This window comes from Bufo gargarizans, chromosome 4 (assembly GCF_014858855.1).
Source record: "Bufo gargarizans isolate SCDJY-AF-19 chromosome 4, ASM1485885v1, whole genome shotgun sequence".
Lineage (NCBI taxonomy): Eukaryota > Metazoa > Chordata > Amphibia > Anura > Bufonidae > Bufo > Bufo gargarizans.
The window spans coordinates 413545269-413566363 of NC_058083.1; the positions used below are offsets into that span (position 1 = coordinate 413545269).

Consider the following 21095-nt stretch of genomic DNA (forward strand, 5'->3'; position numbering starts at 1 on the left):
CCCTATGTGCACCTTGAATATTATATACCCTTTTAGGGATAGATTTCAAATAGCTCTGATATAGCAGAAACCACTAAATTATGAAATTGCTAAATTGGGAATTGTATTTCAACCCAGAACAAAAAATTTGCTTTAACGGACACTAAATAACTTGCCCAGCCACAACAGTACAGCGGTAACGACAGATTTAGCGGGATATAAATTTGAGGCCTAGTATTTAGGCGCTGGGTGACCGGTATGGATTTACTAACAGAATTAGACTTGGAAATGCACAGTAGCGTGAGTGTGAAGTTATTCTGAATGACCCTATGTGCACCTTGAATATTATATACCCTTTTAGGGATAGATTTCAAATAGCTCTGATATAGCAGAAACCACTAAATTATGAAATTGCTAAATTGGGAATTGTATTTCAACCCAGAACAAAAAATGTGCTTTGGCGGACACTAAATAACTTGCCCATCCACAACAGGACAGCGGTAACGACAGATTTAGCGGGATATAAATTTGAGGCCTAGTATTTAGGCGCTGGGTGACCGGTATGGATTTAGTGACAGAATTAGACTTGGAAATGCACAATAGCGTGTGTGTGAAGTTATTCTGAATGACCCTATGTGCACCTTGAATATTATATACCCTTTTAGGGATAGATTTCAAATAGCTCTGATATAGCAGAAACCACTAAATTATGAAATTGCTAAATTGGGAATTGTATTTCAACCCAGAACAAAAAATGTGCTTTGGCGGACACTAAATAACTTGCCCATCCACAACAGGACAGCGGTAACGACAGATTTAGCGGGATATAAATTTGAGGCCTAGTATTTAGGCGCTGGGTGACCGGTATGGATTTAGTGACAGAATTAGACTTGGAAATGCACAGTAGCGTGTGTGTGAAGTTATTCTGAATGACCCTATGTGCACCTTGAATATTATATACCCTTTTAGGGATAGATTTCAAATAGCTCTGATATAGCAGAAACCACTAAATTATGAAATTGCTAAATTGGGAATTGTATTTCAACCCAGAACAAAAAATTTGCTTTAACGGACACTAAATAACTTGCCCAGCCACAACAGTACAGCGGTAACGACAGATTTAGCGGGATATAAATTTGAGGCCTAGTATTTAGGCGCTGGGTGACCGGTATAGATTTACTAACAGAATTAGACTTGGAAATGCACAGTAGCGTGAGTGTGAAGTTATTCTGAATGACCCTATGTGCACCTTGAATATTATATACCCTTTTAGGGATAGATTTCAAATAGCTCTGATATAGCAGAAACCACTAAATTATGAATTTGTTAAATTGGGAATTGTATTTCAACCCAGAACAAAAAATGTGCTTTGGCGGACACTAAATAACTTGCCCATCCACAACAGGACAGCGGTAACGACAGATTTAGCGGGATAAAAATTTGAGGCCTAGTATTTAGGCGCTGGGTGACCGGTATGGATTTAGTGACAGAATTAGACTTGGAAATGCACAGTAGCGTGTGTGTGAAGTTATTCTGAATGACCCTATGTGCACCTTGAATATTATATACCCTTTTAGGGATAGATTTCAAATAGCTCTGATATAGCAGAAACCACTAAATTATGAAATTGCTAAATTGGGAATTGTATTTCAACCCTGAACAAAAAATGTGCTTTGACGGACACTAAATAACTTGCCCAGCCACAACAGTACAGCGGTAAAGACAGATTTAGCGGGATATAAATTTGAGGCCTAGTATTTAGGCGCTGGGTGACCGGTATGGGTTTAGTGACAGAATTAGACTGGGATATGGCCAAAAAATAACCACACTATTGCTGGTTAAATGCACTTGGTGTGATAGCTTGACCAACCACACTACTGAGGGTTAAATGCACTTGGTGACGGGCGCAGCTTGCCCCTGATGTAGTATATGGCCAAAAAATGAACAGACTATTGCTGGTTAAATGCACTTGGTGACGGGCGCAGCTTGCCCCTGATTTAGTATATGGCCAAAAAATGAACAGACTATTGCTGGTTAAATGCACTTGGTGTGACAGCTTCACCCTGATGTAGGCTTTAGCCAAAAAACAACCACACCATTGAGGGTTAAATGCACTTGGTGACAGGCGCAGCTTGCCCCTGATGTAGTATATGGCCAAAAAATAAACAGACTATTGCTGGTTAAATGCACTTGGTGTGACAGCTTCACCCTGATGTAGGCTTTAGCCAAAAAACAACCACACCATTGAGGGTTAAATGCACTTGGTCGCAGCTTGTGCTGGCGCACCACAAGACACAAAATGGCCGCCGATCACCCCAGAAAAAAGTGACTGACAAACGGTCTGGGCAGCCTAAAAACAGTGAGCAATTGAATTTCAGCAGCTCAATGATGCACAGCTGCAGATCGATTGATTAATCAAGTCCTTTGGAGAAGTTAATCTGCCTAATCTCGCCCTACTGTCGCAGCCGCAACCTCTCCCTACGCTAATCAGAGCAGAGTGACGGGCGGCGCTATGTGACTCCAGCTTAAATAGAGGCTGGGTCACATGGTGCTCTGGCCAATCACAGCCATGCCAATAGTAGGCATGGCTGTGACGGCCTCTTGGGGCAAGTAGTATGACGCTTGTTGATTGGCTGCTTTGCAGCCTTTCAAAAAGCGGCAAGAAAGCGTCACAAACGCGCCAAGAAAGCGACGAACACCGAACCCAAACCCAGACTTTTACGAAAATGTCCGGGTTCGGGTCCGTGTCACGGACACCCCAAAATTCGGTACGAACCCGAACTATACAGTTCAAGTTCGCTCATCCCTATTCAACACCCTTTTACCAGCAGGATTGAACGCTGAGATAGAGCTATATGGCTTTTTGTGAGGTGGTGGGGCCCCTCACTGATGGGGGTACCGCGGTATATAGTATGCGCGGGCCCCCCCTTGGTGGGTGACCTTATTACCTGTCTCAACTGATCACTTCAGGAACATAAGGATATAATCAGTGTTTGAGAATTGGGCTTTCAGAAGGAAATTTTTTTTTTTTTTTTTTTTTTATTTTATGCAATTGCATCAATTCAGTCTCTATAATATATCTATTTACCTCCCCACAGTTTACGAATATATGAATGAAAAGCATCCTTTGAAATAATAGGTAGACAAAAATATACTATAATTTTTAATTTTATTTTAGGTGGATAATATACTACAGACGTTTTATCTAATTCAAGATTTTAACTCTTTTTAAAACAAACGCAACACTGCTGTAAGGACCATATAGGTCTAGAATATCAATAATAGACAAAAAGAAGGAATATATCTAAAATATACGTTTTTTGGTAAAAACCGCATTAAGAATATATTATTAGTATAAACCGCAGTAATGACGTAACATTGTCACAAAGTACTAGATTTGTTTTTAATTGGAAAACTACAAAATTGCCGCAAAGTTGTAAAGTCCTAGTCCATTTATACATTAGTTTGTTACCTTTTATACACGAATGTATACATATACAAGTAAATCTCAACTACATATAAGCAGATAAGGAAAAATGTCTACGATAAGTAGTTTTGTCGGCCCTTAAAAATATATATATATGTACATCCTAAATCTACAGATTCTCGATATAAGAAAAAGTCTTATGAGAATATGCAGTTTTGACAAATATCGGATTTATTGTTGGTATAAATCGCAGCAATAACACAACATTGCTGCAAAGGATTAAATTTGCATACTATTTTGATATTTTTATCCTTTGCATTATGGATACATCGATTTTATATAAGTATATCACTTTGGACTTTATTTTATCAGTGCATATTCTAATTGTATTGATATGAACAAAGGAAGAATACCAGTTACAATAACTCTGTTGGTCTTTCAAATACTCCATGCCCGAATTTCAGTATAGCCAAATTACACCAAGTTGGACTACACCTCTACATCTCTATATAAAGTCGACTAGTTTCATGGGAAAATCAACCACTGAGGAAGGAGTCCAGTTAACTCCGAAACGCGTCTGGTGAAGGATAACCCCATGAGACTAAATTTATATTGAAGCGCTTCAAATCGACCAGGAGTAGTGGGATCGATATCCCAAAAATTTGGTAAAGAAAAAACCTGAAATTAACAGCCGGAGTGACATCTGACCTGCTTGCTTGATTGAGCACCTGTGCAGGAACTAAACCACACAAAACCACTGAAACGGCACTCCTACAATTGATTGCTGCAGATCCCTGAATCTATCTCCTGGAAACTACATCACAGCCTGTAAGCGTACTATACGTGGGACGCCACGTTAACCGCAGTACAGCCGGCTCAAACCTACAGAACTGTAAGTAAAACCAATGCCGTATGAATGTATACACAGGCAAAGTGATTGGATGTATTGCTAAACTTGTAGCAAAAGAAATGTGAGTGACTCAACCACACATCCTCACTTCGGCTACATTGAAACTAACCTGTGAACTTTCTAAAATCTTGATTACTACAGACTACGTCCAAACAGCGTGGATAATAATCTGAGACTCTAATTGGACATTTCCTGCCAAGGATTTTCTACATAATTTTATATTTTAGTTTTGCTTTTTATGGATGGTTGCAATTTTAATCAATTTTAAAGCGATTATAAGTCTATATAGCATGCAAATATATGTTTAATAATATTTTATGTATTACTATATTTCTGGTATAAATAAAACCACTGTCTAGAAAACTCTCCTATGTGTATCTGAATGTAGATGTGCCCTACTGCTTCAATCTATCTACACAATTCTCTTGAAGATTGGGTGTAACCTTCTTTGTAGGTGCACCCACTCCATTTTTTGTCTAGGAGGTGAGCCTTCTCTAATTACATTTTAGATTTACAAAATACTAACAAAATAATAAAATATTAAAGTTTGCATTTTGGGAGCAAAACGGTAACAAGACAGTTACATGACAAGAATCTGCATAACTTATCATACGCTAAATAGTTGCAAGTCCAATAAATGTATAAGATAGCCAAGATGATTGTATATAAAATGATGTTAGTCTCATGTTCAGAGCTGTAGTGGATGGTGAAATATGGAACCTGAAAGTCAAAAGTTCAAAACATTGTTACTCTTTTTGCTCATCAGTGTATATGTATATGAGATGGCTGGAAAGGGTTTAAACAAATAATAAAGGGAAAAAAACTGGTTTGATAAATGAGACCAAACCATTCCTTAATATATAAAGAGTTTTTGAATCAGCCTATGTATGTTCAAATTGGAGCAGATATGCATTTATTCTGTAGGTCTGAAAAAGAGAAGAAAAAAAGCCAGAAACAAGAAGAAAAATAAACAAAAGGGTATTCCAATACAATCAAATAAGTACCCAGTGGATTGCTCCACTTACTGCTTCTGTTCTTAACACAGGAAGAAATGGTTGGGAATGACACTGCCGATTACTGTCTGAGATGGGTCATTAATGCAGCTAGTAAATGGCTGAGCAGCATTCCAAGTCTTTTCCTGCTGTGTTGAGAACAGGAGCAGGAAGTGGAGAGCAGCAGGGACCCAAGCATTATCAAAATGGCAATGTCGTGGGATTGGCATGGTGAGTATAAGAGCCTTTGTATTTTTTTAACTATTCACAGGCCATTGAATATGGTTTTATTTGTTCAATTATATATATATATATAGTTATCCATTAAACCCAAATGGTCAACCTCCAGTGTTCTACTTTTGAAAATAGCTAGCAATGCATCATTTGGAGCTACAGTATCAAGATCACTGCATTTTAGAGAAAGAATATAATTGATCTAAAATAGCTACTGTATATGAATTGTAGCTCAATCTGCTTTTATCTTTGCCATGCATACCTTAAATGATAATGTAGATAATTAGGTATTCTTTTTATTGTGAGAAGAGAAAGAAACAAGGAGCTCATGCACGGTCATGATCTTGAGTTTTCACTTTGCAGCCAAGAATTACATTGCTTTTTAAATAAGTAAATGAATGATGAGGTGGATGAAGTTAATATTTAAATTTACACAGACATTTCTCAACTAAGATATTACTATTCATTTATTCACTAGTATTCATTTGAAGTTAATAATTTCAGAACATTAAGAAAATTAATCTTATCATTTCTGTAAAGAAGGTCTTAAGTATAATCTCTAAGCATAAGAATAAAGAAATAATATCCATTAGAACTGCAATTTCTTTCTTAAATCTAAATAATTTTATATTCTCAAAACTTCAGAGAAGTGTCAGGCAAAAATGAACTCTTATGGGGTATCTTTTTTTCAAATACTATCCTTGCAAGTAACACAATGGTGGAGATTTATGATATTCAATTATGCCAGTTTTCAGGCGTAACTGCATTAAAAATAGCATTATTGGAATCCAAATTATAGTGTTTTCCAGTGGATTCTGAGATACAGGAATAAATAAGCTTACAGAATTGCTAAGTTAACAATAAGTGATTTTACTGAATAATAGCAATGCTAGCAAGCATAAAAAGTAAAGAAACTGTAGATTTGGGTCCCTTTTTGGTAAGCTCCCATTGTGTGCGTAAATTCCTATGATGGTGGATAACAGAGACATAAAGTAGCATGTTTAGAAGTTGTCTTAGAGGTTAGGGGTTTCTCTTAGGGGTTGTCCACCTTTTCCTTACTGATGATTAGAGATGAGCCAAGTATGGAGAAATTTGATTCGGCTGGGGGTGCGACGAAAAGGAGTTGTGATTGCAGCGCTCCCCGTCATTGTACCCCTCAGATGCTGTGATCATACATGAACGCGGCATCTGATAGTAAAGTCACAGTGTAAAATTAACAGAACAATAAATTCAATCATACTTATGTGACGACCACCCGCCAATCCCGTCGTACTATGCCACAGTTGCCATACAGGTCTCCAGTAGAGACTCCTGGAGGCGAATCCACTGTGAGCACAGAAGACGTTTAAGATTGGTTGGTGGGCCCGGAAAGGATGCAATCACGATTGTATGTACAATCGGTAAAAATAAAATTACTGATTTCACGCTGGAAATCAAATTAGTTTGCTGCCACCACTCTTCGTATTGAATCGGGGTGAAGAGACCCCGGCTAGCTAATCCTAAAGGGACTAAATGGTTATTTGCAACCTAGCTAGTACATTAACAATTTATAAAAATAAAACAATTTGGTAGTATGTCTTCTGAGGACAGCGTTCTTAGCATAGATCAGGTCATCAAGTAACAAGGGCAAAACTGGAATGATGAAATCGTTAGTTTTTATTCTAAAACTACACACAAAAATATATATATTAAAGCTGACAGATAAATATACCTGCCAGTTGAACAGATTGGTTTGGATAGAAATAGGTAAGAGGTGGAAGGGAATAGAATGTCTGTAAGTTCAGAATTACCGTGGTAGTGTCCAGTAATAGGCAAAGTCTTTGTAGAATAATCCAAGATGGTGGGGTGTGCCCGTGTTCCGCGGGCGGTCGTGATGTTAGTCGATGCCAGATGGTAGGTGAAGGACGCAGGACCTGAGTGTGTCACTGTTTTTACCTACTCTGAAGCGGGGAGTGGTTATGACACGTTCAGGTCCAGCCTTGTGTAATTGGAACAGGGGCAGTCCTTTGCCCCATAGGGAGAAAATCTGGCAGAATCTTTGCTTTGCCCATTTCTCCATATCCCGTAAGTCCAATCAAGAAATATAGTTGATATTGATAATCAGTACAATTTTACGCATCATCTGATAAAAAATATGACTAAAAGATAATACAGGGTGCCTGAGAACCTTTATATCTCAGAGCGTGGTCTGAGGCATCAGTTTGTACTAGGAACTGACGGGAGAAGTCGGGAGCTTGAAGGACAGGAGCGCTAGCTAGCGCTTCCTTCAGGGCCCGAAATGCCTGTTCTAGTTCCGAGTTCCATGTGACCGTGTTGGGTTGTTTTTTGCCCGTTGCATCGGTCAGTGGTTTAGCCAGAGTACTGTAGGATGGAACAAACTTCCTATAGTACCCTGCCGTTCCCAGAAATGCCTGTATTTGTTTTTTGGTGTTAGGCCGTGGCCATGCTACAATGGTATCGACCTTCCCTATCTGAGGTTTCAGGGTCTGGCTGCCTACTCTGTGTCCAAAGTACTGAACCTCTGTCATGGCAATCTGACATTTGTTGGGCTTAACGGTCAGCTTGGCAGCGGACAGTCTTCCCAAAACCTGTGACAGATGGTCAAGGTGATCTTCCCAGGTTGGACTATATATAGCTATATCGTCCAGATATGATAGGGCATAACCTTGCATTCCTTCCAACAGTTGATTCATGGCCCGCTGAAAGGTGGCGGGCGCATTCTTCATCCCAAAGGGCATACGAGTAAACTCATAGAGGCCAAAAGGGGTGATGAATGCGGATTGTCCTTTTTGAGGACTAAAACAACCGGGGCGGCCCATGGACTAGAGGATTTCTGGATAACCATTAACTGTAGCATCTCATCAATCTCTCGTTTGATCTCAGCCTGCACTTCGGGTGAGGTGCGATAGGGGCCCTGCCGTAAGGGCTTGTGGGTCCCTGTGTCAACTCGATGAGCTGCTAGGTTGGTTTGGCCAGGGATGCCTGAGAATGTGGCGCTGTGCGCACTCAGGAGAGTGGTGAGCTGAAGCTTCTGTGGGTATGAGAGGTGAGGGTTGATGTTCCAATCATCTGCCACGTCTCGTAGCTCTGCTAGCAAGTCTATCAGTGGATCTGGTTCTTTGGGTTCTAGCTGGCTACCCACCGCTAATACATACTGCTCTCTTTCCTCGTGTGCTTTTAACATGTTCACGTGGAACAGTTTCTGTCGCTTACCCCCGAGACTCACTAGGTAAGTGACTGGATTCATCTGTTTCAGAATGGTGTATGGCCCGTCCCAGGCAGCCTGCAATTTGTTCTGCCTGACAGGGAGTAGGGCGTATACCTTCTGACCTGCTGGGTATGACCGCTCTCTGGCATGCTGATCATACCAAGCCTTCTGTTTGGCCTGTGCCTTTGCAAGGTCTTCCGTCACTATGGTCATGAGGGACTCCATCTTGTCCCGAAATTTTAGGACATATTCAACCACAGAGACTTCTGAGGGGTCACCTTTTCCCTCCCAGGTCTCCCGAATCAGTTTTAAGGGCCCTCGGACATCTCGTCCATATAGGAGCTCAAAGGGTGAGAACCCAGTGGACTCCTGTGGCACTTCTCTGTAAGCGAACAGCAAATGAGGCAGGTGCCGCTCCCAGTCCTTCCCCTGCGATTCCACAAACGTGGCCAGCATTTGCTTTAACGTTCCGTTGAAACGTTCGCAAAGGCCGTTGGTTTGCGGGTGATACGCACTGGAAGTGGTGTGCTTGATTTGCATCCTCTCACAGAGGGCTTCCATTAGCTCCGACATGAAGCAAAAGCCCTGATCAGAGATCATCTCGGCGGGGAAACCTACACGCAAGAATATCCCGATCAAGGCGTCTTCCACCGTGGCCGACCTAAGGGAAGACAGTGCTACCGCCTCTGGATAACGGGTGGCATAGTCCACGACCGTTAAGATGTAGCGCTTGCCAGAACTGCTAGGAATGGGAAGGGGACCAATTATATCCACTGCCACTCACCGGAAGGGCTCTGTGATCACAGGTAGTGGCTGCAAAGGAGCTTTGCGGGGTCCTCCAGCCTTATTAACCCTCTGGCAAGTGGTACACGATCGGCAGTACTTAGTTATGTGCGTTCCCATCGTGGGCCAGTAAAAATGGTTCTGAACACGTTTGTGGGTCTTTCTGATGCCCAAATGTCCTGCAAGTGGAATGTCGTGGGCTGCTTTGAGCACCTGTGCCCGAAATTCCCTAGGGACTACCAGCTGTCTCGTGTTCTCACCTGCACCACCTTTTGTAGGCTGTACAGCTTCACAGTACAGTCGGTTGTTCTCCCAATAGATTTTATATGGAGTGCCCTCACCTGGAGGCTGGCCAGCTTGGGCCCTAAGTGCCTCCAGACTAGGGTCACCCATTAAGGCCTGCACGAATGCAGCGCCACCGGTCTCCTCCAGCTGACCAGTGACGTATGAAGTCAGCTGTGGAGAGTTACCGTCAAAGCTGGGGTCAGAGGTGGGTGGAGGGACAGCTGGTTCTGTCCCCGCAGCCCCATCTGAGCCCAGGTTACTGGCGACACTGGAAGTATCTACCAGCGCAGTTACACAATCATCATCATCATCACATGAAAAGGTCTTTCTCGCATTGTCATCCGCCTGAGGGTCAGAATCGCCTGAGTGGGTCCCTTCGGTCGGTTCTGATTTCAGGCGGCTGGCCATAGAACGTGTAATGGCCAGAACAGGTACAGCATCATTTAGATCACAATTGCTAACACTAACACACGCATTCAGATCAACAATGACAGGTGCAGAAGTGGGCAAATGACATTTGGTTGCTTGCACATTTAAATCTGATACCTCCCTAGGTGCGTTAGGGACAGTAGAAATAGCAGGCAAAGTGTCCCCGTCTCCCTGTTTCCCCAAAGGGCTGTACAGTGCCTGGTTTTGGTCAGGGAGTCCTTCTTGGGCCTCCTGCGCGCTTGCAGGGTATTCGTAATGGGAAACAAGGGTGCCCAAATCAGTGCCAAGCACTGTGGCAACGGAATATCATCCAGGACCCCAACAACCCGCTTTTGCCGTCCCATTCCCCAATCAATGGTGACTTGGGCTTGGGCCACATGAGTGCGAGTGCCCCCAACTCCGGTCAGAGCGAGGTACTTTCCTGGAAGGATATCCTTCTCCGTAACAAGATGTGAACGGACCAAGGTGACATCTGCACCGGTATCACGGAATCCGATGACAGTCTGGCCGTTCACAGTGACAGGCTGGTGATTCTGGGATCCGCTGTGCACCTCGGGTCCTCCGACCAGCAATACAGCAGATGAGGTAGGTGTGGAAACGTTGGCCCCCTTGGGGCTTGGCGTCGTCGCGGTGCTAGGAGGTTGGGCCGGCTTCCCTGCGTAACAGGTTTGCTTGGTGTGACCGGGCCTGCGACACAGCTCACACCAGGGCCTGGTTGTCTCACGGTTCACAGGGCCAGCGGGCCTACGTTCTCTCCAGTTCTGGGACATGGCTCTGTCCTGGTTGGGTACTGGAGTTTTGCAGCTGTCAGGTACCAGGGGTTTGCGGATGTCTGATACCACCGGCCTGCGGATGTCCGCTATCACAGGTTTGCGAATGTCCGGTACCCGGGTTGCGACAAACATGTCTGCCAGCTCAGCAGCTTCTTTCACAGACTGGGGCTTGCGCTCCAGCACAAACTGTCTCACATCTGTAGGGCATATTGCAAGGAATTGGTCATGGATCATCAAATCCTCAAGGGTAGCATAAGTCTTTTCTTTAAGAATTCTAGTCCATTGACGGAATGTGGTGCATAAGCGGCTAGCCACATCCGCGTAAGAGTCTGTGGATCCTTTTTGGATGGCATGGAACTTTCTCCGGTAAACCTCAGGGGTTAACTGGAACTTAGCAATTATGGCATCCTTGATAGTCTGATAATCGCAATCTTGGTCTGTGGGTAGTTCCGCAAAAGCATCCAGCGCTTTACCAGTCAGCTGAGGCATCAGGTGTAGAGCCCACTGATCCTCAGGGATGCAGAACTGGCGGCACGCTCTCTCAAACGAGCGTAACTATAAATCAATGTCCCCGTTTTTCTCCATAACTGGAAACCTGGCTTTGGGGACCACGGGTAGAGGAATGCCTCCTGCAGCAGGAGTGTTAGGAGAGGAAGACCGCTCGGCCTGTCTCACTTGGGCCAGTTCTAGTGCACGCTGGTGCTGCAGCGCTTCTCTCTGAAGCTGGAACTGCTGCTGTCGCTCCTCTCTTTCGAGCTGCATCTGAATTTGGAACTGCTGCTGTCGCTCCTCTCTTTTCTGCTGTCGCTCCTCTCTTTCGAGCTGCATCTCCAGGTATAAACGCAAATCCGCGCCAGTCAGGCCCGGTAACAACTGCTGGCTCATAGGGCCCAAGGCAGTGAAGTTCAGTCCAGAGCTGCTTGTTCCTTGCTGAGGGTTAGCAGGAGCTGTGGACATGCTGTTATCCAGGGTACCTGCATCACCCGGAGCTGAAGTAGCAACATCAGCACTCCCATAGCTGGCGATGCTGGGTGACGTTGAACGAACGGGCAGTGAAGCCTCCCGCATGGGATTGGAATTCTCCATCGCTTGGCCGTCTCTCTCCGTCAAAGCTTTGATCAGCTGTGATCGATTTTTGTTCAGAATGGCAATGCCTTGCGACTCACACATGGCTTGTAAGTCGGCGACAGACCAACTTTGGTAATTTGGAACTGAATCAGACATTCAGAAAAGAAGAGAAAAAGAATAGGATATAGCAAAGAAAAGGTGGGGAAAATGTAAACCAATCTATTCCTATCAATGTGTACCGTTTTGCGCCCAGAACACAAGTTCCGCAGGACAGGATACTAAGTAACCACTGCCCTATTGTTATGATTGCGCAAAAAGCTGCACTTGTCAGTTCTTTGTGCTCTGATCTCCCAAAAGCTGACTTCTGCCTGGTTTTGGGTTCTGCTATCCCACTAGCTGCCACCAATGTGACGACCACCCGCCAATCCCGTCGTACTATGCCACAGTTGCCATACAGGTCTCCAGTAGAGACTCCTGGAGGCGAATCCACTGTGAGCACAGAAGACGTTTAAGATTGGTTGGTGGGCCCAGAAAGGATGCAATCACGATTGTATGTACAATCGGTAAAAATAAAATTACTGATTTCACGCTGGAAATCAAATTAGTTTGCTGCCACCACTCTTCGTATTGAATCAGGGCGAAGAGACCCCGGCTAGCTAATCCTAAAGGGACTAAATGGTTATTTGCAACCTAGCTAGTACATTAACAATTTATAAAAATAAAACAATTTGGTAGTATGTCTTCTGAGGACAGCGTTCTTAGCATAGATCAGGTCATCACGTAACAAGGGCAAAACTGGAACGATTAAATCGTTAGTTTTTATTCTAAAACTACACACAAAAATATATATATTAAAGCTGACAGATAAATATACCTGCCAGTTGAACAGATTGGTTTGGATAGAAATAGGTAAGAGGTGGAAGGGAATAGAATGTCTGTAAGTTCAGAATTACCGTGGTAGTGTCCAGTAATAGGCAAAGTCTTTGTAGAATAATCCAAGATGGTGGGGTGTGCCCGTGTCCCGCGGGCGGTTGTGATGTTAGTCGACGTCAGATAGTAGGTGAAGGACGCAGGACCTGAGTGTGTCACTGTTTTTACCTACTCTGAAGCGGGGAGTGGTTATGACACGTTCAGGTCCAGCCTTGTGTAATTGGAACAGGGGCAGTCCTTTGCCCCATAGGGAGAAAATCTGGCAGAATCTTTGCTTTGCCCATTTCTCCATATCCCGTAAGTCCAATCAAGAAATATAGTTGATATTGATAATCAGTACAATTTTACGCATCATCTGATAACAAATACGACTAAAAGATAATACAGGGTGCCTGAGAACCTTTATATCTCAGAGTGGGAATCTCTGATTTGTCCGTGGGTTTCCTAGAAGGTGGGTTAGGAGAACCAAAACCATCTCTGAAAAGATGGTTCCTTTCACATTTCCATAACCCGTGAAATATTAGGAAAATATGGGAAGAATATGAAGTTTATGGATTGGAGGTGACTTTCAGGTCATCTTCCCTCCTGTACCAACCAGCTGTGTGATAAGGATCTGTCCTTTTCTTCTGAAGCTCACTGCCCAGGCTAAAAGAGTGAGACCCCTGCTGGTATTGGAGACACTATGGCTGCAGAAAGACCAGGTTTATGAGTTTCTGTCATAATAGAACTAGATGGATGGGTACTCAACTTGGCATGGGCAGGAAAGGTTTGTCACAAGGTGGTGATAATGGCACCTCTGCTCTGTGAATTACTTTTTTAGTCAAAAGAGAAGATTCTTAGTGAAGGCTCTTTTGTCTTTGTGATTGTGAAATAAGATAGGGCCAGGGGCTATCCATAGTATTCAGTATATTGTGCAGACTAGATAGGCCAAATGGTTCTTATCTGCCGACACATTCTATGTTTCTATATTTCTATGTTGATATGGCGCATTTGCGATTTCCTAGTATCGCAAAGCGTCACACTTACCTCCTCCATTTGCTCGCAATGGGCCGGCAGCCGTAATCTTGGTGCAAAATCTCACATGACCCAAGATGACATCATCACACAGGCCACAGTGGTGACGTCATACGTGATTTTGCTCTAGATCTTCAATCAAGCACCCGGCCTGTCGTGAGCACATGGAGGAGGTAAGTATGATTTTTTTTACACTATTTCAGGAAAAATTTGCTACCACGAAGCATGAGGAAACTCGTCTTAACGGCAAATCGAATTTATCCTGAAATTTGGATCGAATTTTACTTCATCTGGTTCTACTCTCTCAACACTACTTATGATCTATCCTTTGAATAGGTCATCATCATCTGACGGTCGGTGGTCCGACAGTCAGGAGCCGAACAGCTGTTTGAGAAGGCAACAGCGCTCACTGTAGAGCCGTGGCCTTCTCACTGCTTTCCACAGGCCAGTGATGTTATGACTATAGGTCATGTGGCCTGGACGCAGCTCCGCCCCATTGACTTCCTATAGATCAACAGTTTCTGAACTAGTGGACATTTAGTTAGGTTTTAGATGACTTGTATTTGTATGATTGGTATTATTAATAGAAATTAAATTATATTTTTAAAAAAAGGCTTCTAAAAAGCTAAATAAGATAGAGATGATGAACCGTAGGCTGAGTGGGGGTCTGGGTTTAACAAATATAGTATGTAGCATAAAATTTCTCTTAGGACATTGGAAATGGAAAAGGGGTTCTACAATACAATAAAATACAATACAAATAACGGCTGAGGAGCAAAGTAATTTAACTTCTGAGACATGAGGTGCATGCAATATGGAAAGTAATGTTGATCCTGTGATGTTGGAAGTTGCAACACATGTACAATATGGTTTCCAAAATCAATTTGGCTATCACTGGGTTATCATCTCAAATTGGGGAGGGGGAAGCAATCTGAAGTTAGTTTAATGTGCAATGACCTTTCAAAATATGGGATGAAGTTAAAGAGATGGAGAGCTCTATTTGTGGAAGTGAAAAAGTGGTGACATACTGTATTTGAAAATAAAGTTAGCCGTCTTAAAACAAGATAAGGAAATATGTGCAAAGAAGATAGCAGACTTGGAGGATAGATCTCTTAGGTCTAATTTCTGCAAGGAGCTGAAGGTTCTAGATGTGTACAGTTTACAGAAAAGTGGATCAATTAAATGTTTCAAACGGAGCATGAATTTAATGGATGTCATATTGAAAGAGCTCATCATATTCCTTTCAATACCCCCCAGGTTCTCTCCGTCAACCACTTTTTCCTATAGCACACCTATACATGAATGTAATAGTATCTTTGTCTTTTTCTTTACACTCCCAGAAGCTGGGAAAACAACGTTTAATTCATATGCAAATGAGAACTGCCTAGTGTCCAGGGGCAGCATTCACTGTGTTGGAGCCCAGGCTGCTCTGCCTTTTTTCATTGTTTCCCTGCCCCAGCCTTTGCCTATGCCGCCCTCCTATTGCCTTGCGTCATCCTTTGGTCTGCCCGAGATCCTGCACCTGTGCACTGCCTCACCCAGCTGGGGCATGCTCACTGCGATGCCCATTCTGTGCATGGCATCACTTTAACTACTGTGCATGTGATGGCAAACGCCCCCTTGATGCTGGTTTTGCTCCGTTCACCAGCATATGCTATCTGAATTTCAGGAAAAATTTGCCACAAATTCTAATTTCTTGGCGTTTTGTGGTAAAGATTTAACTTTTTCCTTAAATAGCAGAAAAAAAACAAACAAACAAACATACCTCATCCATTTGATCACAAAAAGACCATTGCAGTCATCTTCATTGAAGAAAATGCGCCAATTCTCATGCGTGCTGACATATAATGTTACCACAACATCAATCTGGTGACATCATCGTGGCCACCTAGTGTGATGAAATCATCACTAGTGTTGAGTGAACCATAGTACCCAAACTGGACTTTGGTCCGAATTTCAGGGAAAATCTGATTTGTTGCAAGGCCAAATTTCTTCGTGCTTCATGTTAAATAATCAATTTTCCTTGAAATGGCGGTAAAAACAAAACAAAAAACATACTCACCTCATCCATTTGAGCGCGAAGAGGCTGCCACGGACATCTTGCCGAAAGATCTTGTGCAAAATCTTGTCACAGTGACATATGACATCTCTATGCCGGCTAGAGTGATGATGTTATCACGCACTGCATGAGATTTCATGCAGGATCTACAAGCAAGATGGCCACAGTGGCCTCTCAGTGCTCAAATGTATAAGTTAAGTGCAATTTATATATATATATATTTTTTAATGACTAACCCCTGAAAGGCCTTAATATTAATTTTTAAATGCCACAATCAGCGATGAATGTGGCATCTGAGGAGTTCAATGACTGGGGCAGTGCAATCTCTGCTCCCAGTCATTGCGCTCACTACTCACAAAGAAATGCGCTTCATGACAAAGTAATCCGTCACAAAGCAAATTCTTTTGTAAAATTTGACGAAGCAGCCAAATCTAATTTTTAAGTACTTTACTCATCTGTAGTCTTCACCTCAGCTCAACCATGACATGCAGACAACCATTCAGCAGCTAGCCAGCCCCTGTGATGTCACAGCCCTATAAAGCCTAATCTCTTGCTGTCAGCGCCATTTCAATGTGAGCTAAACATAGAGAGAGACATGACAAGCACACTGTAGGGAGAACATAGGGAGACTGCAGGGACAGGGCAGAGACAGTAACCTGAAGCTGAAGGGATCCATAGGAGACAATACAGTTTGCCTCAATCCCTGTGTAGATCACAGAGCTATGTTATTAAACAGCAATTCTATTATGCCTTGATTCTCAGATTGGGGTAAATAAGCTTTCTAATGTTATTGTTATTGGGGTGTCCAACTTGTTTAATAGATACAAAATTCTATTATGCCTTAATTCTCAAATTGGGGGGGAATAAGCTGTCTAATTTTACTGTTATTCGGGTGTCCACCTTGTTTAGTAGATAAGCAATTCTATTTTGCCTTGATTCTCAAATTGGGATGAATAAGCTGTCTTGTTCTATTGTTATTGGGGTGTCCACATTCTTTAACCACCTAACTGTTTTCCCCGAGCTCAGCTTTGGCTATGGCAAAAGTACTTAACTGTTGCCCAAGCTGGGATGGGACAGAAGTGGAAGGGAATAGGGCTGTTTTAGCTGCTGCTATGTCCTGATTGGTGCCAGATAGAAGCATGGGTCTTGTTTAAAAGCTGTCATTCCAGGTTTTCATACAAGACCAAAATAATAGATTAGCAGGAGATATCGAGTCGGGAGTAATCGCTAGCAAAACCTGCTTTTCTTTCACTTTCTGCTGCATTCACTGCATCTCTATTTCTAACAGTGATATCTTCCCATATAGTGAAGATAATACTGTCATTATGGTATTGTTTAAAAAATTGCAATGTCAGATTTCAAACAATACAAAGCACATATCTGCAACAAACCAGAGATATGAGCAGCTAAAGCCCCCCCCCCCCTTTTTATTTGGATGAGGAAAACCTGCAGGAGGAAAGGAAAAAATAGTAGTGACCTACGTAAAAAAGTTATATTTTTTTTTACCATACAGTGAACACTGTAAATACATTTTCCCCCTAAAAATAAAATAATAAAAGAAAATAATAAAAGAAATACATAAAATGAATGAAATAAATAATAAAAGTTATTTACTACACTATATATGCCCCAAAATTGTTCCTAAAAAAACCTACAACTAATCCAGCAAAATAATACAATAAAAAAATATAGAAGAAAAAATGAAAAAGTAATGACTGCCGGAACACAAAAGGAAGAACTATTATTGGTCCTTAAGGCTAAAATTAATTATGCCACTGATTCTCAAATTGGGGTGAATAAGCTCTCTTATTTTACTGTTATTGGGGTGTTCGCCTTGTGTTCGCCTTGTTTAATAGATAAGCAATTCTATTACAACTTGATTCTTAAATTGGGGTGAAAAAGCTATCAAGTTCTACTGTTATTTGGGTTTCCATATTGTTTAATAGATAAACAATTCCATTACGTCTTGATTCTCAAATTGGAGTGAATAACCTATCATATTCTACTGTTAGAGTGGAGTCCACTTTGTTTAATAGATAAGTAATTCTATTAGATATTAATTCTCAAATTGGGGTGAATAGGCTGTCTAGTTCTACTTTTAAAGGGGTGTCCACCTTGTTTAATAGATAAGCAATTCTATTAGGCCTTGATTCTCAAATTAGGGCGAATAAGCTTTCTAATTTTACTGTGATTTGGCTGTCCACCTTGTTTAAAAGATAAGCAATTGCATTATGTATTGTTTCTCAAATTGGGGTGAATAAGCTGTCAACTTCTACTGTTACTGAGGAGTCCACATTGTTTAATAGACAAACAATACTATTACACCTTGATTCATAAATCTGGGTTAAGACTTGTCTTGTCTTACTGTTAGAGAGGTGTCGACCTTGTTTATTACATAAGCAATTCTATTAGGCCTTGATTCTCAAATTGGGGTGAATAAGCTTTCTAATTTTACTGTGATTAGGCTGTCCACCTTGTTTAAAAGATAAGCAATTGCATTATGTATTGTTTCTCAAATTGGGGTGAATAAGCTGTCTACTTCTACTGTTACTGAGGAGTCCACATTGTTTAATAGACAAACAATTCTATTACACCTTGATTCATAAATCTGGGTTAAGACTTGTCTTGTCTTACTGTTAGAGAGGTGTCAACCTTGTTTATTACATAGGCAATTCTATCAGGCCTTGATTCTCAAATTGGGGTGAATAAGCTGTCTAGTTCTACTGTTATTGGGGTGTCAACCTTGTTTAACAGATAAGCAATTCTGTTAGGCCTTAATTCTCTAATTGGGATGAATGACCTGTCTTTTTATACTGCTAGTGGGGTATCCACATTAACACTGAATAACTTATTTTACATATACAGTTTGTGTTACAGTAGCGTATGTCCAACAGACAGTTGATAAGGCCCTCCAAAGGAACGGGCAGTTCCAAAACGGTCGCTGGGGTGAGGGTGGCAGCTTGCGAGTGAGACAGTTGCAGGATGTCAGCAAGCGGCTGAGTCAGCAGGGTTCAAGCATGGCTATAGGACAGCAGGGTGGCAGAAGTGTGAAATCTGGAGCCAAAAGTGTAGGGGACGGACAGTCTTTTAATCAGGAGCCCATATATCTGGAAACAACTAGCAGTGCCTGGCTTCATAGAGGCAGCAGCAGCCAGGCAGCACGGAGTAGTAGGGGACTTTTGGGGGAATTTTTCAACAAGTCCCTTGATAATGTCAGTGTGGCTATATGTAGGATCTGTGGGCAGAAGGTGAAGCACCGCCAGGGCACCACAGCCCTGCATCAACACATGGAGCATCACCATAAAGTGGCCTGGGAAAACCGTGGCGCTAATGTAGTGGTACAGCTTGATGAATCTCACAGTGGCCCGCACCACTTCTCCAGCGGTCAAAGCTCCACCACCTCAACAGAATAGAGCTGTGTCTCCTTCTACTGGTCCTGATGCTACTCCTCCTCCTCTTACCCCTTGTGATGCATTTTGCCAGCAATCAATCACCAAGGCAATTACAAAGAAACAACAGTTTGCTTGCACTCATCCAAGCTGAACTTGCTCCTGGCCAAGTTGCAGATACTACAGTCCTTCCCTTTCCATTTGGTTGACTGTGCACCGAGAACTGATGGCTTGTGACCACCCAAGGTGGAGAATTCCAAGCCATCACTACTTTTAAAAAAAGCTGTACCAGCCCTACATGTATACATACAGCAGAAGGTGGGCCAGTCCTTGAGCCTGTCAGTGTCTGGTAAAGTTCATGGCAGCGCTGACATGTGGAGAGGTACATAACTATGGTCAAGGACAATATATGTCCTTGATGGCCCACTGGGCATTGCTACACCAGCAACTTGGCTAGGTGATGCAATGCCACCTCCTCATTCTCATGTTGTGATTGCAACGCCAATGTCCTCCTCTGCCTCCTTATCCTCCACCTTGTCCTCAGCCTCGACTATAGGCACAGTACAGAGTGCTCCTCCAGCATACGACCTATGCAGAACATAGTGTTATCATGCTGTTCTGCACCTGGCCAGCCTTGTCACCGGACCAAAATGGGGGCCATTTTTACACCTGATGAGAGCGATAATAAACTCAACTACTATAGAGACATCCTATGTATTCAGTTGGTCACTGCCTATGTGTTCCATCGCCCATACTCACGAAGGTCTGACCGGGCAGACCCTCTGCATTCACGCTCCACTCTCATGACAGCTGGAGGATGGGTGTGGCGAAAGGAGCAGAACCAGCTCTTGAGTGTTGAATCTCTGATGAGCATGTGTCTTTTCCTGCCTACTAAAGAAACCAGTCAGCTGTAGCTGCAAGACATGAAGCAGAACCTGAACCAGCAGGTGGTGGCATACTTGGACTGCACACTGTCACTCCAAAACCAAGATTCCCTGGACTACTAGACAGCCAAATTGAATTGTGGATGAGTTTGCCCTGGAAAGCATTCGGAATTGGCTAATAGTGTGGCATCAGAGAAGGTGTTTAGTGCAGCGGGGGACATAGTTACTAGTGATGAGTAGTGTTGAGCGCGAATATTCTAATAGCAAATATTTTTAGCGAATTGCGAATATTCGCTATATCGAATATTCGTGAATTTTACAACTATTAGACAAAGAAGAATATACCACTATATCAGCTAAATCAATCAATTCTACATTATGTTTTCGAATATTTGCTATATTGCAAGAAGCAGGGTGGAATCAATCTTGTTATTCGAATTTGCGATTTTTAGCTGAAAATCGGGAATGTTATGAATGATCGTGTGAGAATGTGATCTTATGAGTGACGTAATAGTGTCACGTGCCCTGGTTTTGGTTTTAGTTTTGCTACCAGTGGAGTTTGGCGTTCTTTCTGTATTAAAATCGGCGATCGATGGGGCAAATTCGATTTAAAAAAGAAGAAGAAGTTATTCTCACTATAAGTAATATTGTATTACAGCACGGTATTTTATTTCATATTGCATGCATGGCAGAATAATATTTAGCAACACTCGATCTACTGTACGTCTAAA

General features: G+C 42.4%; 1 long non-coding RNA gene across 1 annotated transcript in view; it reads left to right on the forward strand.

Moving 5' to 3' along the window:
• Positions 1 to 4213: 4213 nt before the first annotated feature.
• LOC122935860 overlaps positions 4214 to 21095 on the forward strand; it is a 35762-nt gene continuing 18880 nt past the window's right edge. The window contains exon 1 of the long non-coding RNA XR_006388839.1: positions 4214 to 4298. This is a non-coding gene — a long non-coding RNA (uncharacterized LOC122935860). The remainder of the gene's footprint in view (positions 4299 to 21095) is intronic.